The following is a 27,494-nucleotide window of genomic DNA, read 5'->3' as shown; positions in this document are numbered from 1 at the left end:
GTTCTAAGGCCTCCGATTTTTTTTCTCCGGACTGGGAAGAGATAGAAACATGTGCATTGTTTTAAAATGAGACCACGTTAATTGTCAATACGTCCCAGAGATGGCAGCACCGTACGGCAGATGGAATTTTACCGCCAGCGGCGAGAATGAGAACTGTTTTAAATACTTAAAATGGCGACGTTTTCCTTACTTGAACAGCGTGGAATCATTCGTTTTCTGAATTTGCGTGGTGTGAAACCAATTGAAGTTCATCGACAGTTGAAGGAGACATGTGGTGATGGAGTTATGGATGTGTCGAAAGTGTGTTCGTGGCTGCAACAGTTTAATGAAGGCAGAACATCATGTGACAACAAACCGAAACAACCTCGGGCTCGCACAAGCCGGTCTGACGACATGATCGAGAAAGTGGAGAGAATTGTTTTGGGGGATCGCCGAATGACTGTTGAACAGATCACCTCCAGAGTTGGCATTTCTGTGGGTTCTGTGCACACAATCCTGCATGACGACCTGAAAATGCGAAAAGTGCCATCCAGGCGGGTGCCACGAATGCTGACGGACGACCACACGGCTGCCCGTGTGGCACGTTGCCAAGCAATGTTGACGCGCTACGACAGCATGAATGGGACTTTCTTTTCGTCGGTTGTGACATTGGATGAGACGTGGATGCCATTTTTCAATCCAGAAACAAAGCGCCAGTCAGCTCAATGGAAGCACACAGATTCACCGCCACCAAAAAAATTTCGGGCAACCGCCAGTGCTGAAAAAATGATGGTGTCCATGTTCTGGGACAGCGAGGGCGTAATCGTTACCCATTGCGTTCCAAAGGGCACTACGGTAACAGGTGCATCCTACGAAAATGTTTTGAAGAACAAATTCCTTCCTGCACTGCAACAAAAACGTCCGGGAAGGGCTGCGCGTGTGCTGTTTCACCAAGACAACGCACCCGCACATCGAGCTAACGTTACGCAACAGTTTCTTCGTGATAACAACTTCGAAGTGATTCCTCATGCTCCCTACCCACCTGACCTGGCTCCTAGTGACTTTTGGCTTTTTCCAGCAATGAAAGACACTCTCTGTGGCCGCACATTCACCAGCCGTGCTGCTATTGCCTCAGCGATTTTCCAGTGGTCAAAACAGACTCCTAAAGAAGCCTTCGCCGCTGCCATGGAATCATGGCGTCAGCGTTGTGAAAAATGTGTACGTCTGCAGGGCGATTACGTCGAGAAGTAAGGCCAGTTTCATCGATTTCGGGTGAGTAGTTAATTAGAAAGAAATCGGAGGCCTTAGAACTTGAATGCACCTCGTAGATGTCAGGACTTCAACAACTTTCCGAATGCGAAGCTTGAGCTGTTTTCTGCCTGGATTCCTGCCATATTTTCCTGGTGTATCTCATTCCTTTCACTGTGTACTGCCCCAAGATGTTTGAAAAGATTTTTGAACTCTTTTTTTCCCTTTGAATGATTACACCTAAGGTGTATCATCATTCTCTCAGTATTTGGTATTATCCATATTCATCTTCGGGCCTGCTCTCATTGCCTCTTCCTTTAACACTCTTACCATCTGAACCAGATCTGTCTCAGTCTGCGCTACTGAAACTACAATACATAATCCAGAGTGTTGATTCTTCTACCCAGCTGTATTCTTGACTCCAGGTTTGTTACCGTTCTCAGTGCTCTTTGCAGAAACAGACAAACGGAAGAAGAGAGAGGCAGCCTCCCCAGCCGCACTCCAATCTTCATCGTGAACTTCTCTGACATCTTCTCATTCACTTTCACCGTTCATGTTGTTTCTTGTTTACATGCTTGAATGCATATTTGCCAGTTGTCTAGGATGCTGCGTCCTTTCCAGTTATTGCCAGTTCGCACTATCATACGCTGTAAGTCCACAAAAGACAGTAGTCAACACTTCTGCGAAGTTCCCAGCTCTTTCTTTAGCATTCGCCTTATCATACATAGTTGATCTGTGGTTGACTTTCCCTCACTAAACCCTGCGTGTTGGAATACTTCCTCGACGTATAGTTTTAGCAGCTTCAGCAACAGCATGCTCTGGATTTTTTTAGTTGTGCGTAGTAAGGTGATTCCTTCATAGTTGGTGTATCTCATTGTGCCTCCTTTCTCTAGTATTGAGCAGATAATGGACTAATTCTTCTGAGATCCCTTCTCTTCTGCAAATTAAACAGACTAGGGAGTATACTCTTTTTTGTAGGATACCTCTCCTCTCCATCAGCATCTCTACAAGTATGCCGCATATTCCTGGTGCCTTTCTTCTCTTCAGCATTTTGTGGATTCTTCTACGTCTTCCATATTGTGTTTTATCCTTTCTTGAAGAACCTGCCTGTCCCATAAAAATGTCTTGTGTTACTTAGTGTTCGATCCTTTTCTGCCAGTGTTTCTTTCTATTTATATACTCTTCCTTATCTGTTCGGAGAACTTTTCTTGCTTCTCTAGCTGCCTCCATGTATCCCAGCCTTATAATTCCATATTGTTCGTTTCTCAGCCATAACCTCCAGCCGCTTTTGACTTGTTCAAATCATGTCTACAGCTATCGTTAAACATCATCTGCTCTTCCTCCTCCTCTCCGATGGTTTCATCACTTCGTCTGCGGCGTGTTTGACTTCGATCATGAGCTCTTGGATCACAATTTGTCCACTTCATCTCCCTCTTCTTCCAGGGCAGCAAACCTGTTTTGAATTTCAGTTGCATTTCTTCTTTAATGTGGTCCTCTTTCAATAGATCTGCGTTTATTTCCGGTCTGCATCTCTTTTCCTGCAGTTTCTCCATTCTGTACTTTCACAGTAGCTGTCAGCACAAGGTAGTGGTTTTATCCTGTTTCTGCATTTCTTTGACATTTTTACATTCTCAATAACACTCGTGTATCTAGCACCCACTAATACGTAGTCCATTTGTTTGTGTGTGTTTTGGTTGGCTGAATACCAGTTTGAATTGTAAATGTCTTTACGAGGAATGTAGGTACTCATAATCCTTAGGTTTTCTGAAGTTAGCAGAGTGATTGGTCCTACTCCGTTGTTGTTGGAGGCATCGTGTAAACTATGGGGGCCAATGTGGGTCTCAGAAAGACCTTTCGTCCTACTTTGGCACTAGCTTCACCTAAGTTTCACACAGTGCGATGATGCATCTTCATATACTGAATGTGCTTTTTCTTAGAAGATGTCCTTCTCATAATCATCTTTATCTTCTGTGGGCGCATCATATGAGAGCATTGTAAGGTTTTCCTTTCATTCTTAACCAGCATATTCTTTAATTTACAGCCTTGAAGTCCATGACATTTCCTCTTATTGTGTTGGTTAATGCAACACCAACTCGAAGCTGATGTTTACGTTCTCCATTTCCATTACAGAAGTACCTACTGAACTTTTCTTAATCCTCCAGACGATCTCATCTCTTGCAGTGCCGCCATGTCTAGCCTGCAGCTATTCAGTTCTTCATCCAGCAACGTCACCACTCCAGGTGTGTAGGGTGTTCTTACATTCAAAGTTCCTCTCCTGTGCAAACCTTTTCATCTCAGACTAGCAACTGCAACCTATTTCCTCAATTATTTGCTGAATGTATTACAAAACTCTGTCTTCCTCTGCAGTTTTTACTATCTACAGCAACCTGTAGTATTTCCCTGTCCTGTAACCTGACCTTTTTTCTAGTAAGTGTTTTCCATACGTCCCTTAGCTCACCGATTCTGTGGAGAGCCCCCTCATTCCTTACCTTATCAGCCCACCTAATTTTCAACGTTCTTCTGTAGCACCACATCTCAAACGCTTTCGATTCACTTCTGTTCCGATTTTCCCACAGTCTATATCTCACTACCATTCAATGCTGTGCTTCAAACGCACATTCTCTGAAATTTCTTCCTCAAATTAAGGCCTATATTTGATACTAGTAGACTTCTCCCGGCCAGGAATGCCCTTTTTGCCAGAGATAGCCTGTTTCCTTATGACCTCCTCGCTCCGTCCATAACGGTTAAGTAGCAAAATTCCTTAACTTCGTCTACTCCGCCATCCCCAATCCTGATGATAAGTTTCTCACTCTTCTCATTTCTGCTACTTCTCATTAATTTCATCTTTCTCGGGTGTACCCTCAGTTCATATTCTGTATTCATTAGACAGATCATTCCATTCAGAAGATCGTTTCATTCTTAATCACTTTCACTGAGGGTAGCAACATGATCAGCGAATCTTATACTTCCACCCTCAATTTTAATCCCACTGTTGAACCTTTCCTTTATTTCCCTCATTACTTCTTAAATTGAACAGTAGAGCCGAAAGACTACATCCCTATATTACACCCTTTTTAATGCGAGCACTTCGTTCTTGTCTTCGTTCTTGTACATATTGAATATTATCTCTCTTCCCCTATAGCTTACCCCTATTTTTCTCAGAATTTCGAACATCTTATACCATTTTATATTGACGAAATCTTTTTCCAGGTCGACAGATCCAAAGAACGTATCTGGATTTTTCGTCAATCTTGCTTTCATTGTAAACCACTGTGGTGTCACCGCTAGACACCACACTTGCTAGGTGGTAACTTAAATCGGCCGCGGTCCTGTAGTACATGTCGGACCCGCGTGTCGCCACTGTGTAATCGCAATCCTAGCGCCACCACATGGCAGGTCACAAGACACGGACTAGACCTCGCCCCAGTTGTACGGACGACATAGCTTGCGACCAGACCTACCAAGTCTTCCTCTCATTTGCCGAGAGACTGATAGAATAGCCTTCAGCTTATTCCATAGCTACTACCTAGCAAGGCGCCATTTGTATCAGTGCTTATAGCTTACTACTATTCAAGAGATGTATTCCAACAAGAGAATAAAGTTAAGTATATTATGCCAGCTACGTACTTTTCTTCTTATTCATTAATAAGTCTCATGTTCCAGTACTTCACGCCCGTCTGCGTTAGTTTAGCGTGCACTTTCAGCCACTTCGATCTACAAGGTGTTGGCCCCGCTGCCGACACATCAACCACAACGTGAGAACTGCCGCTACGGTGCCTTTTCCTTTTCTGGAATCAAACTGATCGTCACCTAACAGATCCTGAGTTTCCTTTTCCATTCTTCTGTATATCATTCTTGTCAGCAACCTGGATGCATGAGCTGTTAAGCTGAATGTGCGACAGTTCTCGCAATTGTCGGATTTTGCAATCTTCGAAATTCCGTGGATGATGTTTTTTCCGAAATTCAGTCGGTGTCACCAGACTTATACATTCTACACGCCAACGTGGTTCAAATGGTTCAAATGGCTCTGAGCACTATTGGACTTAACATCTGTGGTCATCAGTCCCCTAGAACTTAGAACTAATTAAACCTAACTAACCTAAGGACATCACACACCTCCATGCCCGAGGCAGGATTCGAACCTGCGACCGTAGCAGTCGCGCGGTTCCGGACTGCGCGCCTAGAACCGCTAGACCACCGCGGCCGGCCCGCCTTTTAAGACTGGAATTAAAGTAACAAATTCTGAGCCATCCTTTAATGGATTTGTCATCCAATGAAGGTGACTTTGCATGTTGATCATTAATATCCCGACACAGAGGACGGGCAGGTCGATGTCCGGCAAGAGCTGGCTGCCTCTCGAGCGACTTCACGTGGACACCAGGCCACGCCACAGAGCTCCGCTGGCGCTAACTGCCTGCCACTCACCTGCTTCCTGTGCAAGCAACGTGTCTCTACGTTGAGGCTGAAAGTGATGTCTGTTAGACGAATGGACGCAAGTTAAGTTAGTCAGCTTTCACACTAGCAGCATTTCACTGTGTCCAAGCACAATCGATAGTACGATTAATTGCTTCATTCTTTTGTGAACTCTTTCTGTCGTACTTATACCTTCGATCCCTTCTTCCCTAGCTCCTAGATTTTTCTCTTGCTCAGTCCTTCAGTGTTTTGCATCCCATACTCCCTAAACGTCAATGTGTCACGCCCTGTCGCAACTTCTTTAAGTTCAAATCTTTCCTTGCCCATACGCGTTTTCCCGGTAACTCAGTCGTTCCCAAACCCCCCATTCGTGTTTCCCGTACACCTTCTATCCATCTTTCACTCACTTCCTTACTTCCCACCTTCCATCTCTCACACTCCTCCTCTCCTTCAGCATCGGACCCTTCCCCATAACTGTGCTGACAACGCTACAGTTATCATAATACAGCCATTGTTTCTTTCACAATTTACGACGCACATTGCATATCACGCTGGGATATCTAGAGCAGTGCCAGCAGAGCTTGGAAAACAAATAAGTTACGAATTTACGTGTAATTCACGATACTGCCGCTAGGTGACTAGTAACCAGCAATGGCTGACAATGGAAGACTGACGACACAGCAACGATGGGCAATTGTGTTACTTTTTCATGAAACGAAAAACCTTGTTGTGACTCAGAGGCGTTTTCGACAACAGCTTAACCCACGATGGGTCCCTTGCAAGAATACCATCCACAGGTTGTACGATAAATTTGTGCAGGAAGGAACAGTATTGGAAGCGAAGCGACCTCGGCCTAAGCCTGTTTGTTCGCCGGAGAATACTGAAGCGGTACGAGTTGCTGTACAGAAAAGTCCCGGGAAATCGTGTAGAAAGGAAGCAGTGCCACTGGGAATATCCAGACGCTCCGTTCAACGCATTCTTAAAAGTGACCTCCATATGTACCTATACAAGATGACCTGTGCACAGAAGCTCACTGAAGAACACAAGCAGCAGAGACTACTGTTTGCTCAGTGGGCGGAGGATAGGGAAGAAACTCTCAACAACGTTTGGTTTTCAGACGAGGCGCATTTTCATTTAGACGGTGTAGTTAACAAACAAAATGCACACTTTTGGGCCACTCAAAACCCACAAGTGCTTCATGAACGACAACATTATGCTCCGAGGATTAGAGCGTGGGCAGCAATTTCCAGTCACGGACTTATTATCGAAGTTAGGAAACGAAATGGTGGACATATTGAGCATGTGCTGAGTTAGTACAAATCTCCATGTCTTCATTGTAGTATGTGTTCTTTTCAGATTGTACTGACTATGAAGTTTATATTCAAAAACAAAGTGGAAACACATTTCGTGCGCCACCCTGTAGTAAGACTGTAGAACATCACTGAATTGCACTAAATCGTAGGACCTGACCTGAGAAAGGATACTTTTACAATGACTGAGATGGTAACAGAGTATCTGTGTTGGCATGTTTGGATGTGTAATGTGAGATAATGGATGGCATAAGGTATGAGATCTGGTTCAGGTGTGTCTACGGAGAGGCAGAAAAGGAATGGTTGGTAAAGGAGGAAGGATCCTTGATGTGAGAAAGGGCAGGGAGGAGTACTGTAGATATTATACGATGGGAAAGACGCTGTTGGAGGGGGGGGGGGGGGGGGGTTGGTTGGTTGGTTGGTTGGTTTGGGGAAGGAGACCAGACAGCGAGGTCATCTGTCTCATCGGATTAGGGAAGGATGGGGAAGGAAGTCGGCCGTGCCCTTTCAGAGGAACCGTCCCGGCATTTGCCTGGAGTGATTTAGGGAAATCACGGAAAACCTAAATCAGGATGGCTGGACGCGGGATTGAACCGTCGTCCTCCCGAATGCGAGTCCAGTGTCTAACCACTGCGCCACCTCGCTCGGTGGGGGGGGGGGGGGGGGGGTGGACGGCGTGTATGTTTATACAGCTTGTAAAGTATTACTATCCTTACGACATTTCGCATCGAGCCACATACGTTATCTCGCATTTCTAGCTGCTTCTCTCACACAAATAATGATAAAAATTCAGAAATTCACGGTTGCCACCAGCCCAATCCCTTCATAATCACTTGAAAAAAAAACGGAGCTGGAAAATTATTAGTTTAGTTACTTTAATAATTTAATTAAAAGTATGCAAATTTCTTTAAGTAGCCAGATAAATAGCACTCCATGTCGTGCATGAAGCAACTTCATTAATTTAGGATTGGAAATCGGAGTGAGTGGGTAAGATCAACACCACAGAATTTATCTTTCACGTATTTATTCTACCGAATTATTTGGTTGCACATCCTGACTACACATAACTGGTGTCAGACTAGAAGTATTTGCATAAGAATTACGCGAGAATGTAACAGAGCACAATTGAACTACAGCAAGAAGAAACACAGATAACGGAGGTGGGAAACAATGATACTATCATCTCCTTTGCATTCATACCATAAAAATATTTCATTGCGATTCTACGCATGTACTATTCCGGACAGAGGTTTAACCAATGCATGAGTTTGTGCGATAATTATTCAACATACTAACTGCGTCTGCTGTTTGCAAGCGGCCGAACTAGAGCGCGAGGTGCATTCCGAATCAAACTGTTGTGCCGCTTTGTAGCAAGCGCACGAAAGAACAGCAGAAATTATAGCTCATTAAACAAGCAAGCTGTTAAAATAAAACCTACTGTGGTGTCGTGGTGGACCAGAAGGGAAATTGATTACCAAACACGTGGCACAAAATCGACACACAAAGACAAAAGCAACTACCACAAAATATAAGATTAAAAATCATACTCGCTTCGACGCAGTATTACACTCACGTACGGTTGAAGTGATCCTAACCAGCTTCTCCTAATCACATTTACGGTTTGAAATTCTACTTCATCGTTGATCAAAATAAAGAAAGTAACTTCCACACGTTTAACTCAAACACACAAAAATCGCCTACTTAAAGCAATATAATTATGGCACATTCCGAAAAATAACTCGCTTCACATGCTTCAGTTAAGCTGAAGTTCTTAAGTATTTCAACAGTTAAACATAACTCCCGGGTTCCCAGGTTCGATTCCCGGCGGGGTCAGGGATTTTCTGTGCCTCGTGATGGCTGGGTGTTGTGTGCTGTCCTTAGGTTAGTTATGTTTAAGTAGTTCTAAGTTCTAGGGGACTGATGACCATAGATGTTAAGTCCCATAGTGCTCAGAGCCATTTGAACCATTTTTTTAAACATAACTAAGTCCTAACTCAACCTGCTTCCTATCACCTGAAACCCCCCCTTAAGAGCTACGATCCGTACTCACCAAGCGTTCGCTGAAGAGTGCCGCTTTCTCTTTCGAGATTACCTAGCTCCCCGTGCAGCGGAAGCTACCAGAGGGTAGCCTTCCGTCACCAACCTCACACACAAAAACAGCCTTCAACTAAGATGGGTAAACCTCTCTGTTCAGGTATTGGAAACCTAAGTTGGTCATCCTGTGCTCTCCTTCGAACGAGAAGCAACTACGTCTGCTCCCAGCAGACGATGACTAATTCAGCGTTTCCCACGAAACAAAACGGAAACCCCACATTAAAACACACATATAATATTCAATAGGCCTTATCTGAGTGCTCAGTCTTTCTGGAAGAGTTCATGAATTGAGCTAAAATCAGGTAGTAAAGCGAATCAGTTGTACCGAATTCGACAAGCGTCTTATGAAACGACTTCACAGAGACGTTTCAAGCCTGTCTGGGATATGTGTTGGCATTTTCTTGGTAGCATCACGTGCATTTACAACTGGGAGAAGGGATTTATCCAAAACTGTTGGATGGTGAGACAAATTGAGATGTATAGTGTCAATGAGAATGGGCGGAAATTTGACGAGATACTAAAGGATCTTAGTTGGGCTGAATAAGCAAATGCAATAGGCTAAGCATAGTGCATGGCGTTCAAGAGTTAGAAAATGACCTTTCGTCAACGTTCAGCTGATTAGTAGTTTGTTTAGTAGGCTTTCTGTTGGATGGTTAGCAAGTGGGTTTTCCATGTCGGTTTACAGCTCAGAGTTAGTCCAAGGTGTATTAATATGTTAGTTAACTGGATAGTTGTGTCGCGGATGCTTAGATGGAGGTGATTGAGGTGGAAACTTTTATTACTTGGTGGCATATTTTAGAAGGATTGAAGAGATGATTATGATTAGTGTAGGGGTCGTAGTGACTTTTTGTGTGTAAGGCAGAGGGCTAGGACAATAGAGCAAATGTGTACTGTTGGAGTTGCACTGGAATAAATGGTTCAGACATATCGGCTGTTTGGGTAATGTAGAAGAGAGTAGACAGATTAGAGGGTGGAAGGTGCAAGAACTGAGATTGTCAGTAAAATATGTGTTACTACAGGGTTATTACAAATGATTGAAGCGATTTCACAGCTCTACAATAACTTTATTATTTGTGATATTTTCACAATGCTTTTCACACACATACGAAAACTCAAAAAGTTTTTTTAGGCATTCACAAATGTTCGATATGTGCCCCTTTAGTGATTCGGCAGACATCAAGCCGACAATCAAGTTCCTCCCACACTCGGCGGAGCATGTCCCCATCGATGAGTTCGAAAGCATCGTCGATGCGAGCTCGCAGTTCTGGCACGTTTCTTGGTAGAGGAGGTTTAAACACTGAATCTTTCACATAACCCCACAGAAAGAAATCGCATGGGGTTAAGTCGGGAGAGCGTGGAGGCCATGACATGAATTGCTGATCATGATCTCCACTACAACCGATCCATCGGTTTTCCAATCTCCTGTTTAAGAAATGCCGAACATCATGATGGAAGTGCGGTGGAGCACCATCCTGTTGAAAGATGAAGTCTGCGCTGTCGGTCTCCAGTTGTGGCATGAGCCAATTTTCCAGCATGTCCAGATACACGTGTCCTGTAACGTTTTTTTCGCAGAAGAAAAAGGACCGTAAACTTTAAACCGTGAGATTGCACAAAACACGTTAACTTTTGGTGAATTGCGAATTTGCTGCACGAATGCGTGAGGATTCTCTACCGCCCAGATTCGCACATTGTGTCTGTTCACTTCACCATTAAGAAAAAATGTTGCTTCATCACTGAAAACAAGTTTCGCACTGAACGCATCCTCTTCCATGAGCTGTTGCAACCGCGCCGAAAATTCAAAGCGTTTGACTTTGTCATCGGGTGTCATGGCTTGTAGCAATTGTAAACGGTAAGGCTTCTACTTTAGCCTTCTCCGTAAGATTTTCCAAACCGTCGGCTGTGGTACGTTTAGCTCCCTGCTTGCTTTATTCGTCGACTTCCGCGGGCTACGCGTGAAACTTGCCCGCACGCGTTCAACCGTTTCTTCGCTCACTGCAGGCCGACCCGTTGATTTCCCCTTACAGAGGCATCCAGAAGCTTTAAACTGCGCATACCATCGCCGAATGGAGTTAGCAGTTGGTGGATCTTTGTTGAACTTCGTCCTGAAGTGTCGTTGCACTGTTATGACTGACTGATGTGAGTGCATTTCAAGCACGACATATGCTTTCTCGGCTCCTGTCGCCATTTTGTCTCACTGCGCTCTCGAGCGCCCTGGCGGCAGAAATCTGAAGTGCGGCTTCAGCCGAACAAAACTTTATGAGTTTTTCTACGTATCTGTAGTGTGTCGTGACCATATGTCAATGAATGGAGCTACAGTGAATTTATGAAATCGCTTCAATCATTTGTAATAGCCCTGTATATATGATCCAATAAGGCTGGTATAGTTAATTAGTTCCGTACACGCCTGGGATTAAAAGGTGCACCACATCGCCTTACACAAGTTATGGATGAAAGGCTCATACTAAAAGAAAGTGAAAGCTCGTTTTCTGTTGGTAGAATCTGCAAATTCTGTGTAAAGCTTACAAGAGACGGAGACTGCATTATTTGCAAAAATTTGATGCTTGTGAAATCCGTTCCTCGAGGCGAGAGATTCTGAAAAAATTTTGGACGTTGTGTAATTGCGAACAACAGGCAGCCCACAGAGTGGTGAAGAGAAGTGAAACCATCCATTTGACTTTCAGATGACGCAAGCAGAACGTAGCACCAACCAAACTACAAAAATAAAGCGGTTCATATAACTGCCTCCTCTGTAGGCGAAAGACGTGTTAGACGCCACGTAACGGCCAGAAAACAGTGCGATAAAATGTGAGAATTTTAGCTTCCGGTCCGTCAGGATTAAAACTGCAGTAAAAGTGACGAGTAAAATTTGTACCATACGAATTTGGTATTATCGAAACACACACGATACGAAGGATTTATTAATTGCTACTTCCGTTTGAGAATGTCTTTATGTATGAAAGTTTTTTTTGGGGAAATTTGTTGTGAACCCTTCTGAGACGGTCGACACATTTCAAATCTCTGAATACTAAAACCATTTAAATTCTTTACACAAGATGACTGTTATTGCATCATGTATTATATTAAGTTACTGGCCAGTATCGGTCTGCGGCCATTGTCGGATGGCTGCAATAATACTACCAACAAAATAAAAAGGTTTCGACATCGTTAGACTGTGTATGTTATAACTGCTTTTACGTTACTTACAGGTGCCCCAATGACATGTGTGTCATATTTAAAAACTGTTTTGTGCTAAATGAGAACAGTCTTCCTTACAAGGGTACTTTCTACACAACTACCTTCAGAGAAGACTTATTAACATTTAAAATTGTATTACATGTCGAGAAAGATCTCATTTTCAGGAACGCTTCTCGCTGCCAAAGTAGCAAACCTCGTCTACCACTTCTACCACCTCATCTCCTAATCTACTTCCGTCAGCATCAAACAATTTAAATTAACTACATTCCATTATCCTCGTTTTTGTAATGTTCATCTTACAATCTCTTTAAGACATTATCCGTACCATTCAACTGCTGTTCCAACCCCTCTGCTGTCTCTGGGAGAATTAAAATACTATTTGCAAACCTCGGGCTTTCAGTTCTTCTCTCTGATCCCTAGTTCCTGTTCGACATTTCTCTTTGGTTGCCGTTATTACCTGTCCAGTGGGCTACAACCATGTTACACTCCCTCCTCACTCAGTACTTCCATTCCATATCCTTTGACTCTTACAACTGCAGTCCGGTTTATCCTCGCTACCGTCAGAACTTCCAAGACTGTATTCCAGTTAACAATGTCAAGAGCTTCCATCCAATTTACAAAAGCTATATACATGTAGCTTAGCCTTTCATTAACTTGGCTTCTTAGAGAAGTCGCAGAGGCAATACTACCTGGCGTGTTCCTACGTTTCTCTGGAACTCATAGTGATCTCACCAACGTCCGCTTCTATTAGCTTTCTGGTACCGCGATCCGTAGAATTTGAATCCCCGCCAGACGTCATAGACGTCGTAGACCCCTAGAGGTCTCTGCACCATCGCACCGTAAGCTGTGGCAGCGCGCGCCTCCCGGCTCACGTTTAATGTGAGGGCGCCACCGTGGAACACGTGGTCCCAGCGGCCAATAGCGGCGCCCCCGATCATGTACTTAAGCGCCTGCCTCTCGCTCAGACAGTCATTGTAATCTTTGCATGCGTCTCTTGACATATCGCCTCGACAACAGAGAGCGTGTTTACCGCTCTTTGTTTTCGTTACTAGTGGACGTCTTGGATTCGTTTGGTTGTCTCTGTCACCCCGTTGCTTCTTGCGTGTTGTCGTATGGTCTCGCTCGATCGTCCGTCGTCGTTTCGTGTCCGTCCTTTCGATTCGTTTGTTTGTTTGAGGGCCGCTCTCCGTTTGGTGCCAATGCGCTTCGTTCTCGGCCACCCCACGACCGTTCTGGTCGCTGTTACAACAAGCTTATCTATTCTTCTGTGTACACTGAGGTGACAAAAGTCTTGGGATACCACCTAATACCGTATCGGGCCTCCTTTTTCCTGGCGTGGTCCAGCAACTCGATGTAGCATGGACTCAACAAATCATTGGAAGCCCTTGCAGAAACATTTATCCATGCCGCTTTTACAGCTGATAATAGTTGCCGAGCGGTCTAAGACATGCAGTCATGGACTGTGCGGCTGGTCCGGGCGGAGGTTCGAGTCCTCCCTCGGGCATGGGTGTGTGTGTTTGTCCTTAGGATAAATTAGGTTAAGTAGTGTGTAAGCTTAGGGACTGATAACCTTAGCAGTTAAGTCCCAAAAGATTTCACACACATTTGAACAATAGTTGTGGAAGTGTTGCCGCTGTATGGTTTTGTGCACGAATTGACCTCCGGGTTACGTCCCATAAATATTCTATGAGGCTCGTGTCGGGCGATATGAGTGGCCACATCATTCATTCGAATTGTCTTGAATGTTTCTCAAACCAATCGCGAACAATTGTGGTCTAGTGACATGGCACACTGTCATCCATAAAACTTCCACCATTGTTCGGGAACACGACGTCCATGGATGGCTTCAAAGGGTCTCCCGGTATCCGAACATAACCAGTTCGAGTCAATCATCGGATCGAGACTCGAATTCGGGACCTTTGCCTTTCGCCTTTGCCTTTGTAAGAGCACTTGCCTGCGAAAGGCAAAGGTCCAGAGTTCGAGTCTCGGTCCGGCACATAGTTTTAATCTGCCAGGAAGTTTCATATCCTATACTGTTAGGGAGCCACCACCAGCTTACACAATCCCTTCAACACCTTGTTGGCAACTAGGGTCCATAGCCTCATGGGGTCTGCACCACTCTCGAACCCTACCATTAGCTCTTATCAACTGAAACTGGGACTCATCTGACCAGGCCACGGTTTTTCAGTCTACTAGGGTCTAACGTTTGTTGTCACAAGTCCAGGAGGGCACTGCGGGCGAAGTTGTGCTGTTAGCAAAGGAACTCGAGTCGGTCGTCTGTTCCCGTAGCCCGTAACGCCACATTTCGACGCACTGTCCTAGTGGATACGTTTTTTGTACGTCTCACATTGATTTATGCAATCAGTTCACGCAGTGTTGCTTGTCTGTTAACACTGACAACTCTACGCAAACGCTGCTGCTCTCGGTTGTTAAATGAAGGTCGCCAGCCATAGTGTTGTCTGTGGTGAGAGGTATTGACTGGCTGGTATTCTCGGCGCACTGTTGACACCGTGGATCTAGGAATGCTGAATTCCCTAACAGTTTCCGAAATGGAATGTCCCATGCATCTACCTCCAGTTACCATTCCGAATTCTGAGTCTCCGAGTGCAAATGACAGCTCCGCCATTCCACTGCCCTTTTATAGCTTGTGCACGTGGTACTATCGCCATCTGTATATGACTTCGGTCACTTCAGTGTATATTTAGCGTCAGTGTTTTGCAACCATGTTCTACCAAACTAATGGTTCGGTATTACATCTGTCAGCACCTGTCTTTCTTGGAATTACAACCAGATTATTATAAAATCCGAAAGGTTGGCACAACTTTATCATTTGAACTGAAGTCATACATATGTTCTTCGGACTAGTGTGACATTAATGATTTGCAATTGTTGATTTAATTGTATTCATCTAGGACTAAATTTACACTAATATAACTTTTCACTTCGTATATTTTAATAGAGGCAAAGGTGGAAAAATGGGCCCCTGCTGGTATTATGGCCCTCTACATATTTGGAAGTACAGGCCACTAATTCTAGCGGAGAGCACATGAACTACTAGAACTAGCTGTCAAACTTCACTGTAGAGTGTGCAGACGTAGTAGCTGTCATGGTTTGTGAGTAGTTGTGCTGTCAATTTTTTCGCTGTCATCAAAAGTTTGAAAGGTTAGTGTTTACTTGAATAAAACTCAAATTTCTAACGTGTGTAAGTAGGCTGTTTATGTTTTCTTATTGGCAACGTTACGTAGCGCTCTGTATGAAAATCACTGGCTGTGCTGTGTGCAGTCTGTGGCTAGTTTGCATTGTTGTCTGCCATTGTAGTGTTGGGCAGCGGCAGCTGGATGTGAACAGCGCGTAGCGTTGCGCAGTTGGAGGTGAGCCGCCAGCAGTGGTGGATGTGGGGAGAGAGATGGCGGAGTTGTGAAATTTTTAAAACTGTATGTCATGAACTGCTATGCATATTATGAGTTTTCAACATTACTAAGGTAAATACATTGTTTGTTCTCTATTAAAATCTTTCATTTGCTAACTATGCCTATCAGTAGTTAGTGCCTTCCGTAGTTTGAATCTTTTATTTAGCTGGCAGTAGTGGCGCTCGCTGTATTGCAGTAGTTCCAGTAACGAAGATTTTTGTGAGGTAAGTGATTTGTGAAAGGTATAGGTTAATGTTAGTCAGGGCCATTCTTTTGTAGAGATTTTTGAGAGTCAGATTGCGTTGCGCTAAAAATATTGTGTGTCGGTTTAAGTACAGTCTTGTATAATTGTTCAAAGGGGATGTTTCATATGTCGACCCTTAGCCGAGGATACCTCACTGGAATATTCTGATTTTTTCTTGTAGTTTGTGTAATTAGTATAGCTTTTGTTTATTGCTAGCGCGTAATTGTAGAGAAAATCTCCTTTGTAGTTGCAGTCTTTCCTTGTTGTACAGTAAAACAGTTGTGGCATGCATGTAGATTTGCACCAAGTATTTCGCAGCTGCAATTAACTAGATATTATTTTCAGTCTTATGTTAATGTGTTCTCTTATTTTGCTCTTCAAATTGTGCTTTTCTGTTATCGTGTGAAATATTGTGACAATAATGGCGTGTGAAAAACGTAATACTAGGCTCCAAAGTAAACTGAGAAATGACAGTGAAAACGAAAGCAGTGTGTTAGCGCCACCGAGTAATGAATTAACTGATGTTCAAAGTAGTAATTTGGTAATTGTACATAGGGAAATGGAGCGGGCTGCAAACAATGGTGTAGACAGTGAAACAATTAGTGAACAGGGAAGCATTATCGATCGATCGGTCGGCAACAGCTCGCCTCAGGAATCCGAAATGACAGAACACAATATTGCAAATACTGTAGACTTAGGTTTTGGGTCCTCACCGTTTTCTCAAATGAGTCAAGACACATTTTCTGCTTGTCAAAATGTGAATGTTGCCGGTGAAAATGCACTGCCAAAAAGCATAGAGAAACAGATTCCAGACACTAATACATTATTATTGCAATTAATGCAACAAATGGAACAAAATCAGAGACAAATGGGACAAAGTCTTCAAAAGGTAGACACAATGGAACAAAATCAGAGACATACACAGCAAAAGCTTCAAAAGTTAGACACAATGGAACAAAATCAGAGACAAATACAGCAAAAGCTTCAAAAGTTATACACCACACTTGAACAAACACGTGAAGATTTAACTACTGAGTTACATAACATTGAATCGAAATGTCAAAAAGTCTGTAATGACGTAAAAACACAAATTTGTGAGCATTTCCAACCTATTTTTTCGCGGCATGAAAATGCATTACAGAATCAAGAAGCAGCCATAAAAGAACTGCAAACCATTGTTCATGAAAATCACGACACCTTGCAAGCTAAAATTGACTCAGTTGCATCTACCGATTCGGTTACGCAACTTGCAAAAACTCAGGAAAATTTAAAGGACACAGTAAATACTCTGAAACTTGGTTCAGAAAAACACACAGAGGAAATAATTTCACTATCGGGTAAAGTAGCCGAACTTTCAGATCAGTTCACTAACTTATCTACAAAGGTAGATGATGATCTGAATGACACAAGACCTGTAGCCTTCACGGACACTGAAGAGTATGAACAAATTAGAAAATTCAAACAAAATCAAAATCAAATCAATGCACAGTACAAAAGAGAAATCCGGGAAGTACAAGATCAGCTGACACAGGTAATACAAGAATTATGTATTTCAGAGGACACTCGCGCCCCAATATGGGAAGAGGGACATAGAAATACGGAACAGCCACAAAATAATAACACAGGGCATTTCGGAAGTTATGAAAGAAATTGGCAATGTGCACCGAATTTTGAGATTGAACCGCCGACACGACGTAACAATGACCGACATGCGACTCGCCGACATGATGATTTTGACTATAAGCTGTTCATTACTACACGTAAATTCAAAACATTTAAGAATTCTGGCAACGACATTCATCCACAAGCGTGGCCCCATCAATTCTCTCATTGTTTTCCTCCCAACTGGTCATTGGAGCACAGGTTAGAATTTATGTGTGGCTACTTGGAGAATGAACCAGCTGTAAGAATGCGATCGGTCATTCACGATTGCCACAATGAAGGAGAATTTTACCATGCCTTCCTCTCAGCCTATTGGTCTCAAGCCACACAAGACCGAGTAAAACATAGCATCATAATGATGAAACATTTCGAACAATCTGAATTTTCCAGTCTTGTCAAAAATTTTGAAGACATGTTGCATAAGAATCAGTATCTTTCAAACCCATACAGCCCCTCAGAACTCATCCGCATTTGCTTAATCAAACTGCCTGAACATTAACGACATATTATTTTAGCAGGACGTTGCAAAGACGACATTGAAGCTTTTCAGGGACTGTTACAAGAATTGGAAATTGACACTGACAATCGCGGAGCGCGAAAACAGGAGCACAACAATTACAGATCACATCCGTCACAATTCCGCGATGACAGAAATAATATACGACAAGGCTATTCTTTCAACGTAAATCGTGACCGAAACAGACACCACGCGTATGTAAACCGTTGGCAGAGTAGTAATAATTACAGGGAAAGATCACCTCTCCGCAGTAATGACTATCACAGAGACAATCAGAGAAACAGGCAATATGGGAACCAAAATAATTATTATCAAGGGAGACAGAATAACTTCAGATGCAACGGTCCAGCGCGAAGTTACGATTCAGGGAGAAATTCTCCACCACGCGACCGACAAGAAAGAAACTATGGAATCTACCGACATCACGACAGACGATATGATCGTAACGACAGACCTGAATTGCATCAGAACTGGCGGGATTCAAACAGAGCAGAGCCCTCTCGACAAGGTGAATTTGTAGAAGTTAGGTCTCCTAATCCCAATAACGACGCGCGCCAAAGACAGACAATGACTCACACAACAGGCAGCCGCGTGCACCGGCTGGCTCAGAAAAAAAATAACATAGACGCTAACCTTGAGATATATTTTAGCATTCCTTACCAACGTATACAACATGGTAATTACTTTGAAGTTGAAACTCTGCGCACTAGAAAGGGTAAAGGACCGCACCACATTTCACATGTAAAACCGTTCATTGAGAGATAATCTGTTTTTTAACTTTGTCTTTGCCATTTAACTTTTCACTTTACATTGCTAGTAGGCTTTGTCAGACTTAGAAACTGTTACCATGCAACAATGTTTGAAGTTAAATATCCAGTCAAGAACCAAGAGAACTTATTTAAACAGAAATTACGAATGCATTGTTACAGTGAACAGACGTTACAGTGTTATTGTGTGTGTACATTGTTGCTTGCTAGTTGCACGATTGCGTAACGACTATAAGGCTTAAATACTTCGAACATATACTAGTACTGCTAATGAGATTTTAATGCAACATTTTGGTTTACCTGAAAATACACTCCTGGAAATTGAAATAAGAACACCGAGAATCCATTGTCCCAGGAAGGGGAAACTTTATTGACACATTCCTGGGGTCAGATACATCACATGATCACACTGACAGAACCACAGGCACATAGACACAGGCAACAGAGCATGCACAATGTCGGCACTAGTACAGTGTATATCCACCTTTCGCAGCAATGCAGGCTGCTATTCTCCCATGGAGACGATCGTAGAGATGCTGGATGTAGTCCTGTGGAACGGCTTGCCACGCCATTTCCACCTGGCGCCTCAGTTGGACCAGCGTTCGTGCTGGACGTGCAGACCGCGTGAGACGACGCTTCATCCAGTCCCAAACATGCTCAATGGGGGACAGATCCGGAGATCTTGCTGGCCAGGGTAGTTGACTTACACCTTCTAGAGCACGTTGGGTGGCACGGGATACATGCGGACGTGCATTCTCCTGTTGGAACAGCAAGTTCCCTTGCCGGTCTAGGAATGGTAGAACGATGGGTTCGATGACGGTTTGGATGTACCGTGCACTATTCAGTGTCCCCTCGACGATCACCAGTGGTGTACGGCCAGTGTAGGAGATCGCTCCCCACACCATGATGCCGGGTGTTGGCCCTGTGTGCCTCGGTCGTATGCAGTCCTGATTGTGGCGCTCACCTGCACGGCGCCAAACACGCATACGACCATCATTGGCACCAAGGCAGAAGCGACTCTCATCGCTGAAGACGACACGTCTCCATTCGTCCCTCCATTCACGCCTGTCGCGACACCACTGGAGGCGAGCTGCACGATGTTGGGGCGTGAGCGGAAGACGGCCTAACGGTGTGCGGGACCGTAGCCCAGCTTCATGGAGACGGTTGCGAATGGTCCTCGCCGATACCCCAGGAGCAACAGTGTCCCTAATTTGCTGGGAAGTGGCGGTGCGGTCCCCTACGGCACTGCGTAGGATCCTACGGTCTTGGCGTGCATCCGTGCGTCGCTGCGGTCCGGTCCCAGGTCGACGGGCACGTGCACCTTCCACCGACCACTGGCGACAACATCGATGTACTGTGGAGACCTCACGCCCCACGTGTTGAGCAATTCGGCGGTACGTCCACCCGGCCTCCCGCATGCCCACTATACGCCCTCGCTCAGTCTGTCAACTGCACATACGGTTCACGTCCACGCTGTCGCGGCATGCTACCAGTGTTAAAGACTGCGATGGAGCTCCGTATGCCACGGCAAACTGGCTGACACTGACGGCGGCGGTGCACAAATGCTGCGCAGCTAGCGCCATTCGACGGCCAACACCGCGGTTCCTGGTGTGTCCGCTGTGCCGTGCGTGTGATCATTGCTTGTACAGCCCTCTCGCAGTGTCCGGAGCAAGTATGGTGGGTCTGACACACCGGTGTCAATGTGTTCTTTTTTCCATTTCCAGGAGTGTACATTCTGGATTTAAAGTACTTTCTGTGAGATACCAGATGACACAGTGGCTAGTTTATGTGACAGCTACACGATTATATCACGACACTACTAATGAGTGACACAATTTATATTATTGCTTTTGCGCTGTATTTGTTTTAAATCTGCACAGTTTTTCTGTATTATTCTGGAAAGTAAAACATGTTTTCGTAGTAACTTTTGTGGTATAGCTACAATGAGACAGCCTTTTCCGTAGCACAACAATACGTTACAGCACAGTACTTTCTTCATCACGGCAATAAGCGTAATAACTAAGATATCTATACGCAAAGCATTTCACTTTTGTTTATCATGTGGTAAGTACATCGACTTCTGCAGAACTTAGCTTTCGGAGGACGATAACTACGACACTTCCACAGAATTATCTTACAACAAGACGCACATTTAGCGCTACAGGACATGTATTTGAGTGATTAATTTTGTACTTAAAACATTTATTTTTAAAGATTTTTGAATTACAAAGAAAGTTTTCCGTGATACATTTCATTCCATTGCTATAATCTGTAACACCTGAGGGTATAATTACATTAATCCTCAGGGGGGTACTTGCTTACTTTGTGTATCATGTGTTTGGTAAGCACAAAGAGCCCTAGCTAATATGGTATTTGCTTATACAACTTTACACATCGGTACCATATTTCTCTAACACAGAATTACACAGCTATCTGATCATTTAACTGAAAGAGACAAATATTTATTTTACTACATCAGTGACAGATGTTTACGTAATTACACAGTTGGATAATTTCACGCTTATGAAATTGTATTTTGTCTGTACTTTTGAACTGTTCATATTTTTTCGGAACCACTGTGATACTATGAGAGCTTTGAATGATGTATTTGGTATGGGATGATTATTTTTAAAGTACGTTTGAGGTAGATGACACTACTGAAATGAGTAGAGAATTTTCTTTAGCTTTTGAAATTATTGTAGAAAGGTACGACGTTTTTGAGATTTGACTGAGGTGTTATGATGTTATTATTACGACGACGATGTGTATTATGCTGCTGAGGTATGTTTATGATTAATAAGCTGATGCTATATGAGTTATTTGATTATGCTACGTATCTGTTATGAGGAAATATTGAAGAAGTGTCGATGAATATGTATATGTATAAAAAGGTAAGGAATAATGAGTAGTGGTTAGGGACTCTGGTTTGTGAAAAAGGTTGTTGGAAACCAAGAATCGTACTTTAAGAGTTATGAAATGTATGTAAATGCACGAATGTATTACAATGCTGACGAAAATTTTTTGGACGCTGTTATATTTATAGGATTTTGTTTCTACACATTTGTAACGCAAATTCTCGACCTTTGAAATTTTTATATGAGACTGTCACTGTAGCGGAAACTGCTGTCGTAAATATGTCGGTAAGAAAGCTAAGTGACCTTGATGTAATGCGTTGTGGCGCTCAGCTGGGCCAGCCGCTTGGAGAAAAAGCCATTAGGTGGAGAAAAAAAGAGGCCATTAACCTCGCTTCTGACATTCCTTTGTAGAAAGCATCGCAAATACGATACGCTCATTACTTGGAAACATATCGTACTTTCTGATATTTACTGAAATGCCTAATGAAATGACAAGAAATAGTTTGTTTACACACCTGATTATGACTACTGTCTTTCTAGATGAGATATTTTTTTTACTACTTATGAAATGCCACATGGCTATTGAACGATGTTCTTATGCTTTGCTTTGTACATAGTTGCTTATTTCATTTGATATCTAGTTTCTAGCTGCACTGCAGCATTGGTTAAAATAAAATTTTATAGATGTACTAATATAAATATTTTCTGTCTACAGATCGAGTAAATAATAATTTTTTTCAAAAAAAATGAGGGAGCACAAAAAGACATTTACCTTCACAGGAACTGCATTCATAATTTTCTTTTCAAGTACTTGGTAATTTCTTTTGTAGAATAAATTGTGATGCATCACTCTAGTGTTAAGATGTGACATAGGTATTAGACATGGCCATTTTTAGTGTAATATTTTTTCTGCTTGAACTTTGTCATGTTTAGGTATAAGTTCTTTCATTTTATGCTGCTGTTTGCCAGGCGTAGTGCTACTAAATTTCACTTTGCATTACTCTGTTAAGCCAGTTTACTACTGATTTATTTTTCTTGTTTGCTGCTCATTGCCTTATATTAGTTGTAATTTATGCTGCTTGCTTTGCCTTTTGTATTTTTTGTCATTGATGTTTGTGTTAATTGTTTTGTGCTGCTGCATTGCCTCGTCCCTTAGTTTAGCATCTGAGCTCAGTAGATTTAAGTTAGCTTAAGAGAGGGTAGCCTATAAGAGAATGAGTTGCGATGAATTTGAAGAAATTCACTGAGAGGCTATATGAGAAAAGTACAGAAAGCAGGTATAGAAAGGACTTTTTGGAAATAATGAAGAACGAAGGGAGATCTCCGAGAAGCAAAGAAAGTTTTGTTTGCAAAATACTGCAGTAAAACAAACCCTGTCCTTTTGTGTTATCCCCCTATGTGTTTGTGTACCCTTGTGTATTTGTTTTCTTCCTGTCTCTGTGTACTGTTTCATAGAATTTTTTTCTCTTCTAATACTAAGCTACATTCACGATGATGAGGAATACTGTTATCCTCAAATATAATTTGCATTAATAATATGTTATTTACTTTGTAAAGATGTTTAAACATTATTTGTTCTGGTTTGTTTTAATGCTCATGTGTGAAGTTGATGTTTCGAAAGTTATTCTGATCTTTTATGTATGTACTCATGTCATAATTCCTGTAACACTGATGTATATGTTATTTCGATTCTTTTGTAAAGCCTGTACTACAAATGTTATCTGTATTGTTATGTTTTTTAATGATGTATTTTGTACCTTTGTTATTGTATTCTTATGTTATAATATTGTAATTGACACCAGTTCATCAAATTAGGTAACTTGTAAGTTACATTTCACTGCACACGTTTCTTTTGGTCATAGTATATGGACAATATGTGAGAAGTAGGGACTGATAGTGTTTTCATGTGTGCTAATAATTCAGCAAGGGACTAGATAACAGCATTGCTGGTTCTAAGGACAATTAGAAAAAAACTTTGTGAGTGCACCAGTGGTGGTTTATGGACTTGCTATATTCTCTGCAAGACTCTTCGATGGTGATTGTGCACCTGCACAGTCGCAACGGATGGCTGCTGGCCGTCTCTACAAGGACTACAGTGGGTCTGCATCTTTGATGACCCACCAATACCATTATTTCTACAAGGACTACAGTGGGTCTACACCATTGCTGACTCACCAGTACCATTATTTCTACTAAGACTGCAGTGGGTCTGCACCTCTGGTGGCCCACCAATACCACAATCTCTACCAGGACTACAGTGGGTCTGCACCTCTGGTGGCCCACCAATACCGTAATCTCTACCAGGACTACAGTGGGTCTACTCTGTGATGACCTACCTATCAATATTCTTCAAAACGTCGAATGGCTCTGCTGTGGGTTTGCTCTGTTGTGACCCATTACCTGTCTGCATGACAAGAGTCAGCACTGTCTTTCCGTTGGAAGAACAACACTACTTCTTCAAGACAGCATGGAAATCCACTACTTCCATGTGCATTTTCTTTTACTGCTCAGACTTTGAAGAAAAAAAAACTGCAATTTTACTATGATGAATGATCAGGACTGTCTTTATGGACTGTGAGAAAATTTTACCTTTTGACCAACATTGTATCAATAAGTGTGTGCATTTGATATCTTTGTTATTGTAATCATGAAAAATTTTTTCAAATCATTATTGGCCAGTGCCCAAAACAATTTGTAAAATTTTTTGTGGGGAGAATGGGGGCTATGTAAGTAGGCTGTTTATGTTTTCTTATTGGCAACGTTACGTAGCGCTCTGTATGAAAATCACTGGCTGTGCTGTGTGCAGTCTGTGGCTAGTTTGCATTGTTGTCTGCCATTGTAGTGTTGGGTAGCGGCAGCTGGATGTGAACAGCGCGTAGCGTTGCGCAGTTGGAGGTGAGCCGCCAGCAGTGGTGGATGTGGGGAGAGAGATGGCGGAGTTGTGAAATTTTTAAAACTGTATGTCATGAACTGCTGTGCATATTATGAGTTTTCAACATTATTAAGGTAAATACATTGTTTGTTCTCTATTAAAATCTTTCATTTGCTAACTATGCCTATCAGTAGCTAGTGCTTTCCGTAGTTTGAATCTTTTATTTAGCTGGCAGTAGTGGCGCTCGGTGTATTGCAGTAGTTCCAGTAACGAAGATTTTTGTGAGGTAAGTGATTTGTGAAAGGTATAGGTTAATGTTAGTCAGGGCCATTCTTTTGTAGAGATTTTTGAAAGTCAGATTGCGTTGCGCTAAAAATATTGTGTGTCAGTTTAAGTACAGTCTTGTATAATTGTTCAAAGGGGATGTTTCACATGTTATTACTAAAACTAAGGTAAGGCAAGTATTTGGCTTGTTGTTGGGATGCCGTTTTACATTAATTAACGTCGGTTGTGAACCAAACTAACCGTAGGCAAAATCGATTTTCCCAAGATGTCGAGGGTGGATGTATGGGCCCCTTTTGCTGCTGGTATTATGGGACCATTTACAAATATTGCTACTCTTTATATTTCAGATGCCTCGAAGACATCTTGTACCATCAAAAAAATCGAAACGGCAATCGTGGGACAAAGCAAATATGTCAAATGCTATTGTAGCTATTAAAGAGAAAAAAACTGGGTTGAAAAAATCGGTTAAAGTGTACTATGTCCCTCGTTCTACTCTCCAAAGGCTTTCACGAATCTATAAACTGGTCGAAGGTTTTACCACAGGGACTTGCGGACGAACTGGTTAAATATCTTCTCATTATGGAATCCAAATTCTACAGCCTTACTAGAAATGACGTCAGGCGCATGGCCTACCAGCTTTGCACAAGAAATAAAATCCCTCATCCATTTGTAAAGGGCGAAGTTTCTGGTCGAACTTGGTTTGACCATTTTATGTCACGGCACAAAAATATTCTGTCTATTTTGAAGCCATCTGCAACTTCGATTTCACGTGCTAATGGGTTTAATAAACAAGCTGTCGACAATTTCTTCAGTTTACTTGAAGCTGCGTTCAGTAACTACAAATATCCTGCGGACAGAGTTTTTAATGTAGACCAGTCAAAAAATAGCTCTGAGCACTATTGGACTTAACTGCTGAGGTCATCAGTCCCCTAGAACTTAGAACTACTTAAACCTCACTAACCTAAGGACATCACACACATCCATGCCCGAGGCAGGATTCGTACCTGCGACCGTAGCGGTCGCGCGGTTCCAGACTGTAGCGCCTAGAACCGCTCGACCTCTGCGTCCAGCAGTCGAGTCAGGTCTTAGTGTCGTGTCATCGGCCTGAGGGGAAAAAGGCAAGTTGGTGCATTATCTGCAGCTGAAAGAGGATCACTTGTAACGTGTAAAAAGATGCTTATGTTTGTGACTATTGTGAATAGACTAGACATAGGCTGTGAAAATCATCCCACCAGTAGACTAATTAACAGTGTTCAGAGTGAATCTTTCTTTCATTATACACAAAAATTAAATAAAAATTTTTTTCAAATTTTTGTTTCTTTTTATTTCAAACTACCTTGGGGCCCATATTACCATCACAAATTCTTGACGCAACAAAATGCAGACTATCAGGAAAAATAAAATTTTGTTTTAAATATTAAAAAGTTGAACCAAAACATATCGTAACTATTTGCAGGACTAACTAGAGAAATGTTTTATGTTAATTTCAGGTGATTATACTAAAAATAAAAGGTGTTATATAAAAAAAAACAAAGTGGGGGCCCATTTATCCACCTTTACCTTTAATATACGCCATGTACTAATATTACAGCTTTTATGATCATATATTGGCCATTTGATGTAAAATAACATTACCACATCTGTTTTTGTACTTTTGACAACTGTTAGGTCTATTTGTCAGTAAAAAATAATAATTAAAATTTGGACACAGTTCATTATTTTACGGAAAAGACTGATACTTGTCGACTAAAGTAAAATCATCAAACCTTTCGCGTGTTAAAATTAACTGAATAAGAGTATGTTTCTCGTCAGATTACAAAAGTTAAGCGCTGTCGTGCTGGGCTCGCACTTGGATGGGTGGCCATCCGGTCTGCCGAACGCTGTTAGCAAGCAAGGTGCACTCAGCACTTGTGAGACAAACGGAGAAGCTACTCGACTGAAAAGTAGCGGCTCCGGTCTCGTAAACTGACATACGGCCGGGAGAGCGGTGTGCTGACCACAACCCCTGCATATCCGCACCCTGTGAGGCCTGTAAGCTGAGGATGGCTCGGCGGCCGGCCGTTACCTTTGGGCCTTCATGGAGTGTTGGCTGGAGTTTAGTTTTTAGAGTAAGAATACGTAAGTGCATAGCCTACTCATGTTACACCACTGTAGAAGGTTACTTACTACTGTAAAAAAATTTAAATCTACAACAAAAAGTGTTTAAACATTCAATTGTTCAAGAGTGCCACCTTCCCAGCACACTTCATGTGCAAATTCAGCGTACTAGTTGGATAAGGCGTGTATGTCTTGCAGTCAAGTTTTTGTATCACTTTGTTATATTGACCAGCTGCAGTGTGGAACTGTGTTGTAATATGGACGAAGGAAGAATGAATAATATAAATCAAAAGTTAATCAACAAACATTATGACGACAGTTTATTTACGAATGGCACTGAAAATCTTAACCCGAAGCGAAAGAACATTTTGGTTCGTGATACAGACGTCAGTGAATTTTTTTATATCCTTTAAAACGGTTTATTGTCTGGCACAGCCACACATAACTTCAAATTACTGGTTTCGGCCCTCATTGGCCATTTACGAATCGTAAGAAGAAGACTATAGTCATTCTCAAACACACTGAGAAAACCACATTACCAATAAA

Source organism: Schistocerca nitens, chromosome 2 (assembly GCF_023898315.1).
Source record: "Schistocerca nitens isolate TAMUIC-IGC-003100 chromosome 2, iqSchNite1.1, whole genome shotgun sequence".
In the NCBI taxonomy this organism is placed as follows: Eukaryota; Metazoa; Arthropoda; class Insecta; order Orthoptera; family Acrididae; genus Schistocerca; species Schistocerca nitens.
Note: the sequence above shows the minus strand (reverse complement) of the source record.